Source organism: Macaca nemestrina, chromosome 4, assembly GCF_043159975.1.
Source record: "Macaca nemestrina isolate mMacNem1 chromosome 4, mMacNem.hap1, whole genome shotgun sequence".
Classification (NCBI taxonomy): Eukaryota; Metazoa; Chordata; class Mammalia; order Primates; family Cercopithecidae; genus Macaca; species Macaca nemestrina.
The window spans coordinates 103,178,917-103,191,528 of NC_092128.1; the positions used below are offsets into that span (position 1 = coordinate 103,178,917).

The window sequence follows — 12,612 nt, forward strand, 5'->3', positions numbered from 1 at the left end:
TTAGCAGGCCAAGTTAATAGTATATTAAAAATATATATATATAGCTGGAAAAGTTTGAGATGGTGGAATTCACAGCCTATTTAAGATGTGTTTTCAGCCAAAAATCCAGCCTGTATGAGTAGTAAATGCTTGATTTTTTGAAAATAAAGAAGAAGAAAATATCATGTAAAACAATGGAAGCAAAACTGGCATGAAATTTAAGAAATTCAACTTTTCCTTAAAACAGGTGGAGGGCAGTGGAAGAGTGGAAAATTAATACAGAACGCTCTTCCATTCTGCTACAGAACCTAAGAATATTGAGCACTTCATAGGTAACTTGGTTGGATCATGGGAAGAGACGGTAGGAAAATTAACTTTGTTAGTGATGACTATTCACTTCAGACGTAAAAGGGGACATCAAGCAAAATTTAAAAGGGCTTTGACATACAGGCTAATCTTCCAGGCCCTCAGGGCTTCTGGAACATATCTAGAAATAAAGCAGCTTAAAAAAGTCAGGTATCAAAGAAAAACTCTGAACCTCCAACGACCAAAGAAGGTAGCAGAGAACAGAAAAGCGGAAGATGAAGGTATTGTCCTCTGACTAGCTGGTTCCTTATGTGGGAGAAAAGGCGTTTTCTGCTGACTACTTATGTCTACAAAAGGATGTCCAGGCTTTTCTCACAAGAGCTCAGAAACAATGGAGAACTGGGTAGAGACAAGGGTAAATGTTCAAAAGAGGGGGAGGAGATCAGGAACAGATCAGAGGGGACCCAGGGACTCTGGGCAGCCCTCATTAAATGTAGAGAAGTTCATGAAAACGATTATTTAAGTTCTCTTCAAAAAGCGACCTCATTGCCAGAGAGGGGATGGAAGTGAGGAAAAGGGAACACTGACCCTGCCTCAGTGAGTGTGTGCTCAGCCCTCCCTCATGCATAAGTGTCTGCATATGAGCGGGGGTGAGGGGGAGGAGGAGTCACTGGCACTGGGTGTCACTTCTGCACTGAGGTGAAGAATCAGATATGCCTCCTGGACTCCGGCCACAGGCAGAGGCAGCTGAGGCTGGCAAATGAAAAAGCAACAAGATGAAAGGAGCCTGGGTCTCCCCAAACAAAGCAGTTTCCAATCTGATCATGCTGTAATAAAAGCCACTAGTCAGTTAAGACCCATCCACTTTGCAACCTTCTAACCAGCTCCTTATTCTTAGATACAAATGTCAAGCTAGGAATCACCAGGCTGTGGGGATGGAAGCTTCCAATGTGAAAAACAGAAACTAATACAAATTGAAGGGGGACCTAGAGGTAACAAAGACAATGCAACAGGCAGAGAAATTTTCAAACTCAAGATTCTTTAAGTTGGAAATCTAACAGAAATGACAATAAAATGTAAAAATAAAATAAGGGAGAAAAACCCTGAGAAAATTCGACTTCAAGAAGTCCAATATCCAATCAATAACTTTCAAGAAAACAGGAAAAAAAAAAATGGAAAAGAGAAAGTCATTAGGGAAATAATACTAAAAAAAGTTTTCCTCCAAAGTGAAGAAAGTAAATGCCCAGATAGAGCGCACAAAGTATGCGATGAGAAGGATGAAATAGTATCTGCCACATCATGACCTTTTAGGGGACTAAAGAGAGAAAGATGAACCCAAAAGCTGCCAGAGGAAAAAAAACTAGCCACACACAAAAGGAACTAATGGTAGAATAGCACCAGACTTTTGAAAGCTACACTCCATCTTAGAAGACAGTCGAACAAAGCCTTTAAAAAGTCTGAGGAAAAATTAAAATCAACAACCAGGCAAACCAGTAATTAAGTATAAAAATAAAAAAGGAAATATTCCAACATGCCAAACAAAATGTATTTAAAAATTATCTCTGTGACTCTCTTGGAAATTACTTGAGGATATGATCCTCAAAAGGATGAAACAGACCAGAAAGAGACCAACTTGGGGTCCAAAACACAATGAATCCAACGCAAGAGAGGAAAGGGGAATTCTCAGGATGGTGGTGAACAAAACTCCCAGAGAATCGCTATACGGAAGCCCAGGGAAGGATGGGTCTAGGATGGAACCAGAGACAGAGGCTCCAGGAGGGAGGCCCCAGGGAATAGGAGTGGGCAAATTGAAATAATGGATTTTATACATTTGACAAAGTATAAAATAAGTGTTTACAGTTCATTGTAGATCTGGAGAGGAATTAATCAGCATACAGAACACCAAGGAAAACACAATATTAGCAATAATTAACCACAGGAAAATTTTTCAATTACTAAATAAACAATTATTTATACTACTTAATTCAGCAATAAGCAATATTTTCTGGGTTTTTTTGTTTTCGTGTGTGTGTGTGTGTGTGTGTGTGTGTGTGTGTGTGTGTTTTGAGACAGAGTCTCGCTCTGTCGCCCAGGCTGGAGTGCAGTGGCGCAATCTCAGCTCACTGCAAGCTCCGCCTCCTGGGTTCACACCATTCTCCTGCCTCAGCCTCCCAAGTAGCTGGGACTACAGGCGCCCACCACCGCGCCTGGCTAATTTTTTTTATTTTTAGTAGAGACGGGGTTTCACTGTGTTAGCCAGGATGGTCTCGATCTCCTCACCTCATGATCCGCCCACCTCGGCCTCCCAAAGTGCTGGGATTACAGGCGTGAGCCACTGCGCCCGGCCATGAGCAACATTTTTACAGTCATAATAATGTAACTGTGGACCATGGTTTTACGTATTAGAATTGCTGAGGTTTCAAAGATCTGAAAGTGGCTTTCCCTAGACAAAGGGATCAATGGGGTCGGGAAGACAGATGGGGCAAGGGACCACTGATGTACTTGATTATAAAAAGTTGAATAATGCCAAAAGATATGCATATATATACAAAGCAGTGAAAATTCAGTTTAAAAACATACTAATAAGTAACATACCCATTGTAGGACACATTAATAGAAAGAAAGTTGTTCAATTAACTTATTTGGAGACCTCTTGATATTTGCCAAAAAATACTTATATAAGGAACAAATCATAAAAATGTTCCAGATAACATTAAAATAGATGCTCGTAGTCACCACCAAAGAAATAATACACTATATTTTAACCTTGGCTTGAAAACCATTAAAGAAAAACCTTCCAAAAAAAGAGAAACTTTCCATACTGAAATTACCAACTACAAACTACCAGACTATGCGAAGGTATGGAGTTACAGTCATCTTACCTAGAGGATGAGGAGTTGGGGAAATGTGTAATCGCAAAAGCAGATATTTAAGAATCCGTCCCCCAACACGCAGTATGTTACCTTTCCCTCCAATGTGTCGTTAGTTCAATAAATGATTCTAAGTAAAATTAACTGAAGAAACTATTAGAATAAATATAAAATTACATGTATAACAGCTAAAAATGGAGCAAAATAGGATTCTGAAAAATGACAATATTAGAAAGAGTAAACTTCCACCTATCAAACCAAAACAATGTGTACAGAAATATCAGCTGAAGAACAGCAAAATCCTGGGACCTCAGAATCCTTCGGAAATGAACTATTACAGAACGGTAATATTCTGGAACATGAGAACAGAAAAGAGAATGGCAAGTCTAGATCCTTGTTAATATCATGTATCTTTGAAACATTTTAATATTTTAAGTAAAACTTTTTATGAAATATAAATACTACTCACTTTGGAAATGGAATAAACACTTTTTTCTTCATTATGCAGGATCTTTAAACAAAAATTAACTAAAACTGCAGACAATTTAATTGCTGTGGAAAGAATACTTAAAATGTATTCTCAAAGACAGTAGGCCGGGCATGGTGGCTCACGCCTGTAATCCCAGCACTATGGGAGGCCGAGGCGGACGGATCGCAAGATCAGGAGACCGAGACCATCCTGGTTAACACGGTGAAACCCTGTCTCTACTAAGAATACAAAATGTTAGCCTGGTGTGGTGGCAGCACCTGTAGTCCCAGCTACTTGGGAGGCTGAGGCAGGAGAATGGCCTCAGTAAACCCGGGAGGCGGAGCTTGCAATAAGCCTAGATCACGCCACTGCACTCCAGACTGGGCGACAGAGCGAGACTCCGTTTCAAAAAAAAAAAAAAAAAGACAGTAGAGCACACACTCTGGAGCCATTGTCAGTACTCAAAGCCCTACTCTGCCAATGACTAGCTCCGTGACCTTGGCAAAGTTATTTAATATCCTTGTGTCTCAGTTTCCTCATCTATAAAGTGGTTTACCTATCTCATTAGGTAACCATATGGATTAAATGAGTTTCTGATTGTAAAGAGCTTAGACTAGAACCTCACATAAGTGTCACAAATGTACTGAATTTCTCCAATCAAAAACAGTCTTCAGGGAAGATTAGAATCTGCAGAAGGAAAGTTTCAGAATGAGTCCACTGGAAAAATACTTGCTAAATTGGTAAATGCTAGTAAAGCTTATGTGACAGATAATATATTTCTATTGTGCCTTTCATATATGGCAACCATAAGCTAAGTTTTTCTTTCAATATTTTATTAATTATTCATTTATTCAACCAAAAAATATTTTGGAAGGCAAGCATTCCTCTGGGTCCTTTGCAAACACTACCTTATTCCATTCTCACACAGAAGACAGTCTCTTAAACTCATTTAGGTGTTCTCCCCTCTACTCAATCACTTCTTTAAAAATCTTCTATACTCTTCCATTTTAGTTAACCTAATAAAACACCGCACCTCCCTTTTACAACCCTAAAAGACATCTGTTACTTTATATTTTCCTTTACATTTAAAGGTAAACCAAAGAACTGGCAGTCACTCTAAGTTCTGCTCACATCATTTACTCAAACTATACAAAAAAATCAACCTTAATAGATTCCAACCACAATTTAGAGCTTCTATACAGCTTTTTTGGTCTTCTAGCCTTAATCATGACAGCCTAAGTTTGCCAGACATCTAAGGAAAGCACCTAACATGGAAGGTAGAGACCAAAAGATGTTTAAAAAAACAAGCTAGGCCAGGCACGTAATCACCTAGGCTCATGCCTATAATCCCAGCACTTTAGGAGGCTGAGGCAGGCGGATCACCAGGTCAAGAGATCGAGACAGTCCTGGCCAACATGATGAAACCCCATCTCAACTAGAAAATACAAACATTGGCTGGGCGTGGTGGTGTAGTCCCAGCTACTTGGGAGGCTGAGGCAAGAGAAAATTGCTTGAACCCAAGAAGCGAAGGTTGCAGTGAGCCGAGATCATGCGATTGCACTCTAGCCTGGTAACAGAGCGAGACTCCATCTCAAAAAAAAAAAAGCATGATAATCAAAAATAAAAACTCAGTAGGAGGGTTGGAAAAATAAGGCTGATAAAATGTTCTAGAATGTAGAACAAAGCCAAAGAGCTTAAAAATGGGAAAAAAGAAAAGAAAATTAGAGGACTGGGAACTACGAACATCCAAACAATAAAAGTTCTGAATCAGAAGACAAAGGGAATAAAATAAGTAAAGAAATAATCCAAGAAAATTCCCAGAAATCAAAAGCATGAGTTACAAGATTGAAACAACCCATCAGGGGTACAAGAGAACACATGAAAGCAGATCTACACTGAGACATACTGCTTTGAAATTTCAGAACCATAGAGACAAGGAAGATATTCCACAATCTTCCAGAGAGAGGAAGGGGAAGCAAAGGTCACATACAAAGGTTTAGAAATCCGAATAACTTAGGAACATCTGAATAGCACCATCTGAAGCAACCAACAATGTTTTCAAGTCTAGAGTTCAATACTTGGCCAAACAGTGAACCAAATATGAAAGCAAATGAAGACATTTTCAAATATGCAAAGTTTCATAAATGTTTACCTCCCAGCTCTCTACTCTCAAGACCTAGTTACCAGAAGATGAGGTCTACCAAAATGAGAAAATAAACCAAGAAATAGGAACACACAGGATAAGGGCACAGGAGATCCAACAGGGGAGAGCAGTCAAGCAAATCCCAATGGGATGCCAAGAGGACAGATGTACAAACACGAGGGAAGGTGGCCAGTCCAGAACCAAGTACTGACTCAGGCCCAAAATCTCTACATTTTATTAGTGTGAGCCTGGATGAGCCTGGACCAGATTCTTGCCCGTATTTTATCTTGGCTCCACATGCTTTACTGCTGGCATCAGTTAAAGACACTTATGTCACTGACAGAAGTTGTTCTGCTTTGATATGCTCCACAGAGCCAGGGTAAACAGTGGTGAATTTAGAAAGAGGGAACAGCTCTTCCCCTCATGATATTTCTGCTGGATATGCAGTACCTGGCCACTACATTTCTGTCAGATATCCCTACCGACTGAGTCCCACATTTATCCCAGGACTAGCTCATGACCTTGCCTACTGACGTATATATACAGCAAATGGAAGTTTCTCTAAATAGTATCTATCCTTATTAGTGTGGTAGATGATATTATTTACTTTGTAGTTTTTTTTTTTTTTAATCTAAAATGAAATGGGCTCAACCCACTGAATCAATTGTAAAACTCTCTAATAAGTGATGCCCTGCAATTTGACAAACGCCGTGCTGAAGTAGTCACTGCTTGACTTTGAGGACTGGGGAAAGTCAAGCGTTCCATGAGATCATACTTCAGCTTGAATCCTGTTTTCATACTGGTTAATTTTTGTATTTATTTCACTTGCTTTGGAATAGGTTTCAACCCAGTCAGTTACCAAGGCCTTTCATCATCCAGCACAACCACTGTTCCCATCTGAATCCTCCACAACACTCCCTGAAGAACATGCATCCCAGCAAAACTGATCTGCTTATTACCTGCTTTCCACACACTAGATTTTGGCCTTTGCCTCTCCCTGGTATGCTTTTATCCTCATGGTTTATTTCCACCTATCCAAATACCTCTGACTCTACAAGGTCACACTGAAGTAGTCCCTCCATGCAAAACAAATTTCTCCTGCCTTTGGAGTTCTAAAGACTTTATCCTTCCTTCGTGTCTATCTTCCACTCACACACACCCTGCCGCACTCCCATGTTCTCAGAGCCCAAACAGCCTTAAGAAACTACTTGGTATGAATTGCATGTGTTGACTGAACAACTGAATATGCATCTCCCATGTAGACAGAAAACTGCCTACCAGGCACCACAGGGGTTAAAGACTGAGAAAGGTCAGGTCAGGACCAAAACCACCAAGAACCCCTCAACCGAAACCAGAAACTTCTATTCTCTTCAGTAGATGTTGTACCTTCTGCCTTTGAAAAAACAGTTATAACAAGCATTACAAGAAAATATGAATGATTTAACAATTGTGTATAAATTCTTCTTTCAACTAAAAAAGTAGCCAGGCAAGGTGGCACACACTTGTAGTTCCAGCTACTTGGGAGGCTGAGGCAGGAGGATTGCTTGAAGCCAGTGGTTTGAGGCTGTAGTGCACTGTGACCACATCTGTGAATAGTCACTGGACTCCAGCCTGGGCAACAATATAGCAAGACCCCATATTTTTTTAAAAAAAAGGTAGCATAAGTGTAGATTAGCAGTTTAGCAAACATGCCATGTTTCATATTCTAACTTCTCTTATTTAAAATCTAATCCCCCAAATGTAATAAAGCTACCCATAGACAGATGGGCAGTACTTAGCAAAATGAATAGACACCACCAAGTTTCTCTCCCTCTGGCTCATTACGATGCAAGCACACAGGCCCACTTTCCCTCAACTCAGCCCCCTTTTCTCATTACCATAGTCTTTTGGTTTAACTTACTTCCCTGTGTCTTGTTTCAAAAACAAAATCTTTCACATCATCTTTTAATTATGCATTTTTATTTTTGTCTCCCCAATTAAACAAAAGAATTTTCTTAGACCTAAGTCAGAAATATTAACATTAAAGTGTCTTAAATCCATATGCAAATATATTTTACATTGATCTTCTAACAGCTTCCTCGTTTGACAAATGCTTATCAAGTAACTGCTAGATACTCAAAGAGTGGGCTAGAAACTCAACAGATCTTTGAGGTACTAAACTGAAAATGCCACACTTCCAAAGGAAAGATAATGGGATAATAGCAAATTCAAACTTATTATCCCGAATTGAAAATCATATACAGTTCTCATAATTCTGTACTACAAAGAATCAATAAGCAGCAAGGAAGAAAATTCAAAAGATAATCTCAAGGTAAAATACTTCAAACATATATACAGTATAATAAATTGGCAAAAAAATAAGAAAGAGAAAAGTAAACATAAAAAGCCTTAAAACAGTAGTCTTTTAGTTTTAGGAATGCTGCTCAACTGTAATCAGGTCAGATATTAAATACTGCATAGAACACATTTCCAAATATTGCATAGAAGATACTTCTATTTTAACATTAGTAAAGAACTATTAATATCATTTGATAATGAGTGGTCTTTTCCCTTATATATTATGTAAACAATATATACTGGAAGGAGCAGAAACAATCTACAGCCATTGACATTGGAAGAAGAACTGGAGTCAGCCATCTGGAAAGACCCAAATGCTCTAAGGTAAACGCTGCTCCCTCATGCTACCTTAAGCAGTAGTCTACGGACTTTTTTTTACACCAAAACTATAGTAAGAAGTAAGACTTCACACATCTCAGCACACACACATATACACATATACACATACATACAGCAAATGGAATATATTGTTCTATAACAATATATTAGATATTCCATAACCATTTGTGGAATATATATTGTTTATGCTCAAATGCCTATGAATATTTAAAATTTAGGCACTGTGGCTCATGCCTGTAATCCCAGTACTTTGGGAGGCTGAGATAGGCAGATCACTCAAGCCCAGGAAGTTGAGACTAGTCTGGGCAACATAGCAAAACCCTGTCTCTACAAAAAATACAAAAAATTAGCTGAGTTTGGTGGCGTGCACCTATAGTCCCAGCTACTCAGGAGGCTGAAGTGGGAGGATCGCTTGAACCCAGAAGGCAGAGGCTGCAGTGAGCAGAGATTACACTACTGCACTCCAGCCTGGGTGACAGAGTGAGACCCTGTCTCAAAAAATAATAATAATTAAGTTTATCAAGTATCCCCAACTCTGTTTATACCTCTGAAACTATCTTAAGTGTGATGGGCCACGGCAGTGGTAAAAGCATGCAAATAATGACTGATTTTATGATAATAAGATTTTTTAGGACATTTTCATAAAACTGAACTATAAATTAATCAACGATTAATTATTAACTAATCAACTATTTTATTTTAGTATATCTTATAAGCACATGCTAAAATATTATCTTACCTTAAATATGTGCCATATATGAAGAATAATGCCATCATTAGTCCATTTAAAATAAAAATTACAGCAACATAAAAGCAAGCAGGATCTCCCAATCTTTTTAAAATAAACAAAACATATGCTCTAACCACATTAACCCAAATTACCTTATGTGTCTAGCAATTTATATTAAATTGTGTTCATTTTGAAAACGGTGGCCAGATATATTAAATAGTTGCCTTGGTTCCCACATGAAAACATAACACTACTGCACAACATAAATGCGATCAGGGTAATGAGCAATGGTGATTTTAAAACAGGGCTGCAAATTCACAGATACGCCCCCTCGGGAGGTATGGGGTCTATAGCCCCCATTTTTGAGTTTCATTGGGCTTGTGACTCTTTCAACAGAGTACGGCAGAACAACACCATGTGACTTCTGAGACTAGGTCATAAGAGGCCATGCAGCGTCCACCTTGGAACCTTCAGCTGCCGTAGGAAAATCCTTACTACTACTCTGAGGTACTTTGCTATCAAAAAGCCCAAGTCACCCAGAAAGGCCACAGGTAGGTGTCCCAGCTGACAGTTCCAGCTGAGCTCAGCCTCACAGTCCTCCACGCCCAGGAGTCAAAATGTGAGCAATGCAGCCTCTCAGTTAATTCCAGTCTTCCCAGATATTCGCGTCTTACTAGCAGAGGTCCCTGAAATCATGGAGATAAGCCAGCCCTGCTAAAGCCTGCCCAAATTCTGGACCTGCAGAATCCATATGCATAATAAAATGGGTGTTGTTTACACCACTAAGTTTACAGTATAAGTTTATTATGCTGGATAAGTTTATTATGTTACAACAGATAACTGGACAATATCACAGAAAGAAACTTACCTTTGCGGCTTTCAGTAGGACTGAGTCCTTCTCCTCTGGTAACCGTCCAACGTATCTTGGTTTGAATACCAATCAAGTCCATTATTTTGGTATAAATCTAGTACCAGCTGGCCAATATTACCTATTTTTAAAAAATATAGCGGTATCTTAAGAAAATATACTAAACAATTTTCATTACTAGAATACTTTTGAGATATTTTGACAATTATTGTATTTTCCCTTTCTATATCATTCACTTGGCTCCCTTTAAATCTAGTAAAACAAGGCTCAGAATCTCCTAGGCAGATTCTTCACTGGTCAGTTTTTAATTGTTTATCCATGGGTAAGGACAAAATATGGGACAAAAAAAGTGCTAAATTTATGTTTTTCAAAAACTATACAACTCTACTAAGAGACAAAAAAGAGGATTTGCACAAGGAAAAGATACTGGGTCTACTGGAATGGACCAAATTATTTAACATATGAATTCTCCCTCAAATTAATTCATAAACATAAAATAATTCTAATCAAAATTCCATGTGCCTAAAATGTATCTAGAAAACAAGAAAACTAAAGGGAATGTTTTAACAGATATAAGTCTTATCACCTTTAATAATTAAAATAGTGTGATACTGGCACAAGAATGGCTAGACAGATCAATGTAGCCATGGTATAGGTGGTGGTAAGCCACCCCAGATTCCCTCTTCTGGGCCGGGGCACTCATTCCTCCAGCTGGTTGGAAGACTGGTGCCTGAGAGCTCGAAGCTGTGTCCCTCCCCGGGAACTGCCCGTGGCTGAAGAAAGTAAATTCACTCAAAGTGACACCCCCTACCCAAGGGCAATCTGCATCCAATGACTGACTAGTCAATAGGGAAAGATACTAGAGGCCCTTCTGTCAAGGTAGGACAACTCTGCAAGGCCATCCCAGATCCAGAGCTGCCAGGGACTGGATGAGGCCTTCACGGTGGCTGCATCAAAGCTCTCCTCTTCTCCCTGCCTCAATCTGCTTCATTCATCCCCCTTCAGGTGTTGACCCTAAGGACACTCCCTCAACTACTTCCAGCATGCAAATCTCCATCTCAAAGTCCACTTCGCACGACCTCAACCTAAGGCAATACTGAGCACAAAATCCAGAAACACATGCAAGCATGTAGGTATAATAATTTTGCATATAAAGAAGAAAGCTTACTTCAAATCAGTGGAGAGAGGATGGACACCTCATCAGTGTTAGGTTACACACAATACCATTTTCAAAGAAAAATTCAAGGTTAGGTTCCTACCCCACGCTATGCATCAAAACCAATTCCAGATAAACTAAAAATGTAAATTTAAAAAAATAATTATGATTATAAAAATGAAGTTTTTTACATGTATGTATAAAAGACAAAAAGATTCACAGATATATTTCTGTATAGAAAAAAATACATAGACATCATACACAAAGTTGAAGGGCAAACAACTGGGGAAAATGTTTCATTATATAGCATTATATTAATATCCAGTATGTAATAAATGAGCTCTTAGAGAATTTTAATAGAAATATAGATAAAAGGCAAAAATTGGCCATTAATTTTAAAAGTAAAAATGCATTATATGTATATGTATGTGTTATATATACATAAATAGAGAACATTGAAATATATATATAAAATCAATGAATGAAATATTCACACATTCATGTGACTTCAGTTTCTTTGTCTATCCAATTAACAAAGATGCAGGTAAATAAATAGTTTCGAAGACACTGCTGGTGGATAGTTCAATATCTATCTGGAAAGCCTTTTGACAAAATCATTAAAGTATATATTCTATTGAATGAAAGAGTTCCACATCAACAAATTTATAGTTTTGCAAGGAGGATAAACGAGAGGCCAAATGTCATCTCCACTTGCTGAACTGGGCTCACCTTCCCTCCACCCCCACTCAAGAAAGTGCACTTAATTAAATGAGGATAAGGAAGAAAACGTTTAACAAATGATATGTAAAAGTAACAGGGCTCCCTTAGTATAATCCCTACAAGCACACCAAATCTAGTTTTTGTATTTTCTAAACAATGCTCCTCAAAATCAATAATGATCTTTTTTATATATTCCTCCCCAAGATACATATTTTCTTTTAAAAAATTAAATACAATTTAATATGTTGAATTATATCTTAGATTTAGAATCAGCATTTAATACAAAAAAGTTTTACAAAAGTGAAAAATCACTATTGGAAAAAGTACCTTACCTCAGGGTAAAGATTGAACCTTTTTAATGTACTAATAACGAGGGATTATTCAGTTTATCATTCATAATCACCCATACTCCATTCAAAAATGAAGGTGCTTCCACAATAGTCTTGAAATAGGAATAATACAGTCCCTGAAATTAGGATATGCTCAGTTAAAATAACAAAAGGTACATAATTATGATGCCTCTTCTAAGTAAATACACTGTTTTTGAAAAACAAAGCAATTAAGCATGTAATAGCTATTAATACAATGAATTGCACAGGTTTCTGATCACTGATAAATCCTAAAGTTGCAAAAAAACTATGTATTTTCACATAAACTTGTCTTAATTGAAATAACTGAATGCAAAATAGCTTCAA

At 38.1% G+C, this 12,612-nt stretch overlaps 1 pseudogene; it reads right to left on the bottom strand.

Moving 5' to 3' along the window:
- LOC105475837 (protein C-mannosyl-transferase DPY19L1-like) overlaps positions 1 to 12,612 on the bottom strand; it is a 105,398-nt pseudogene that overhangs the window by 74,201 nt on the left and 18,585 nt on the right.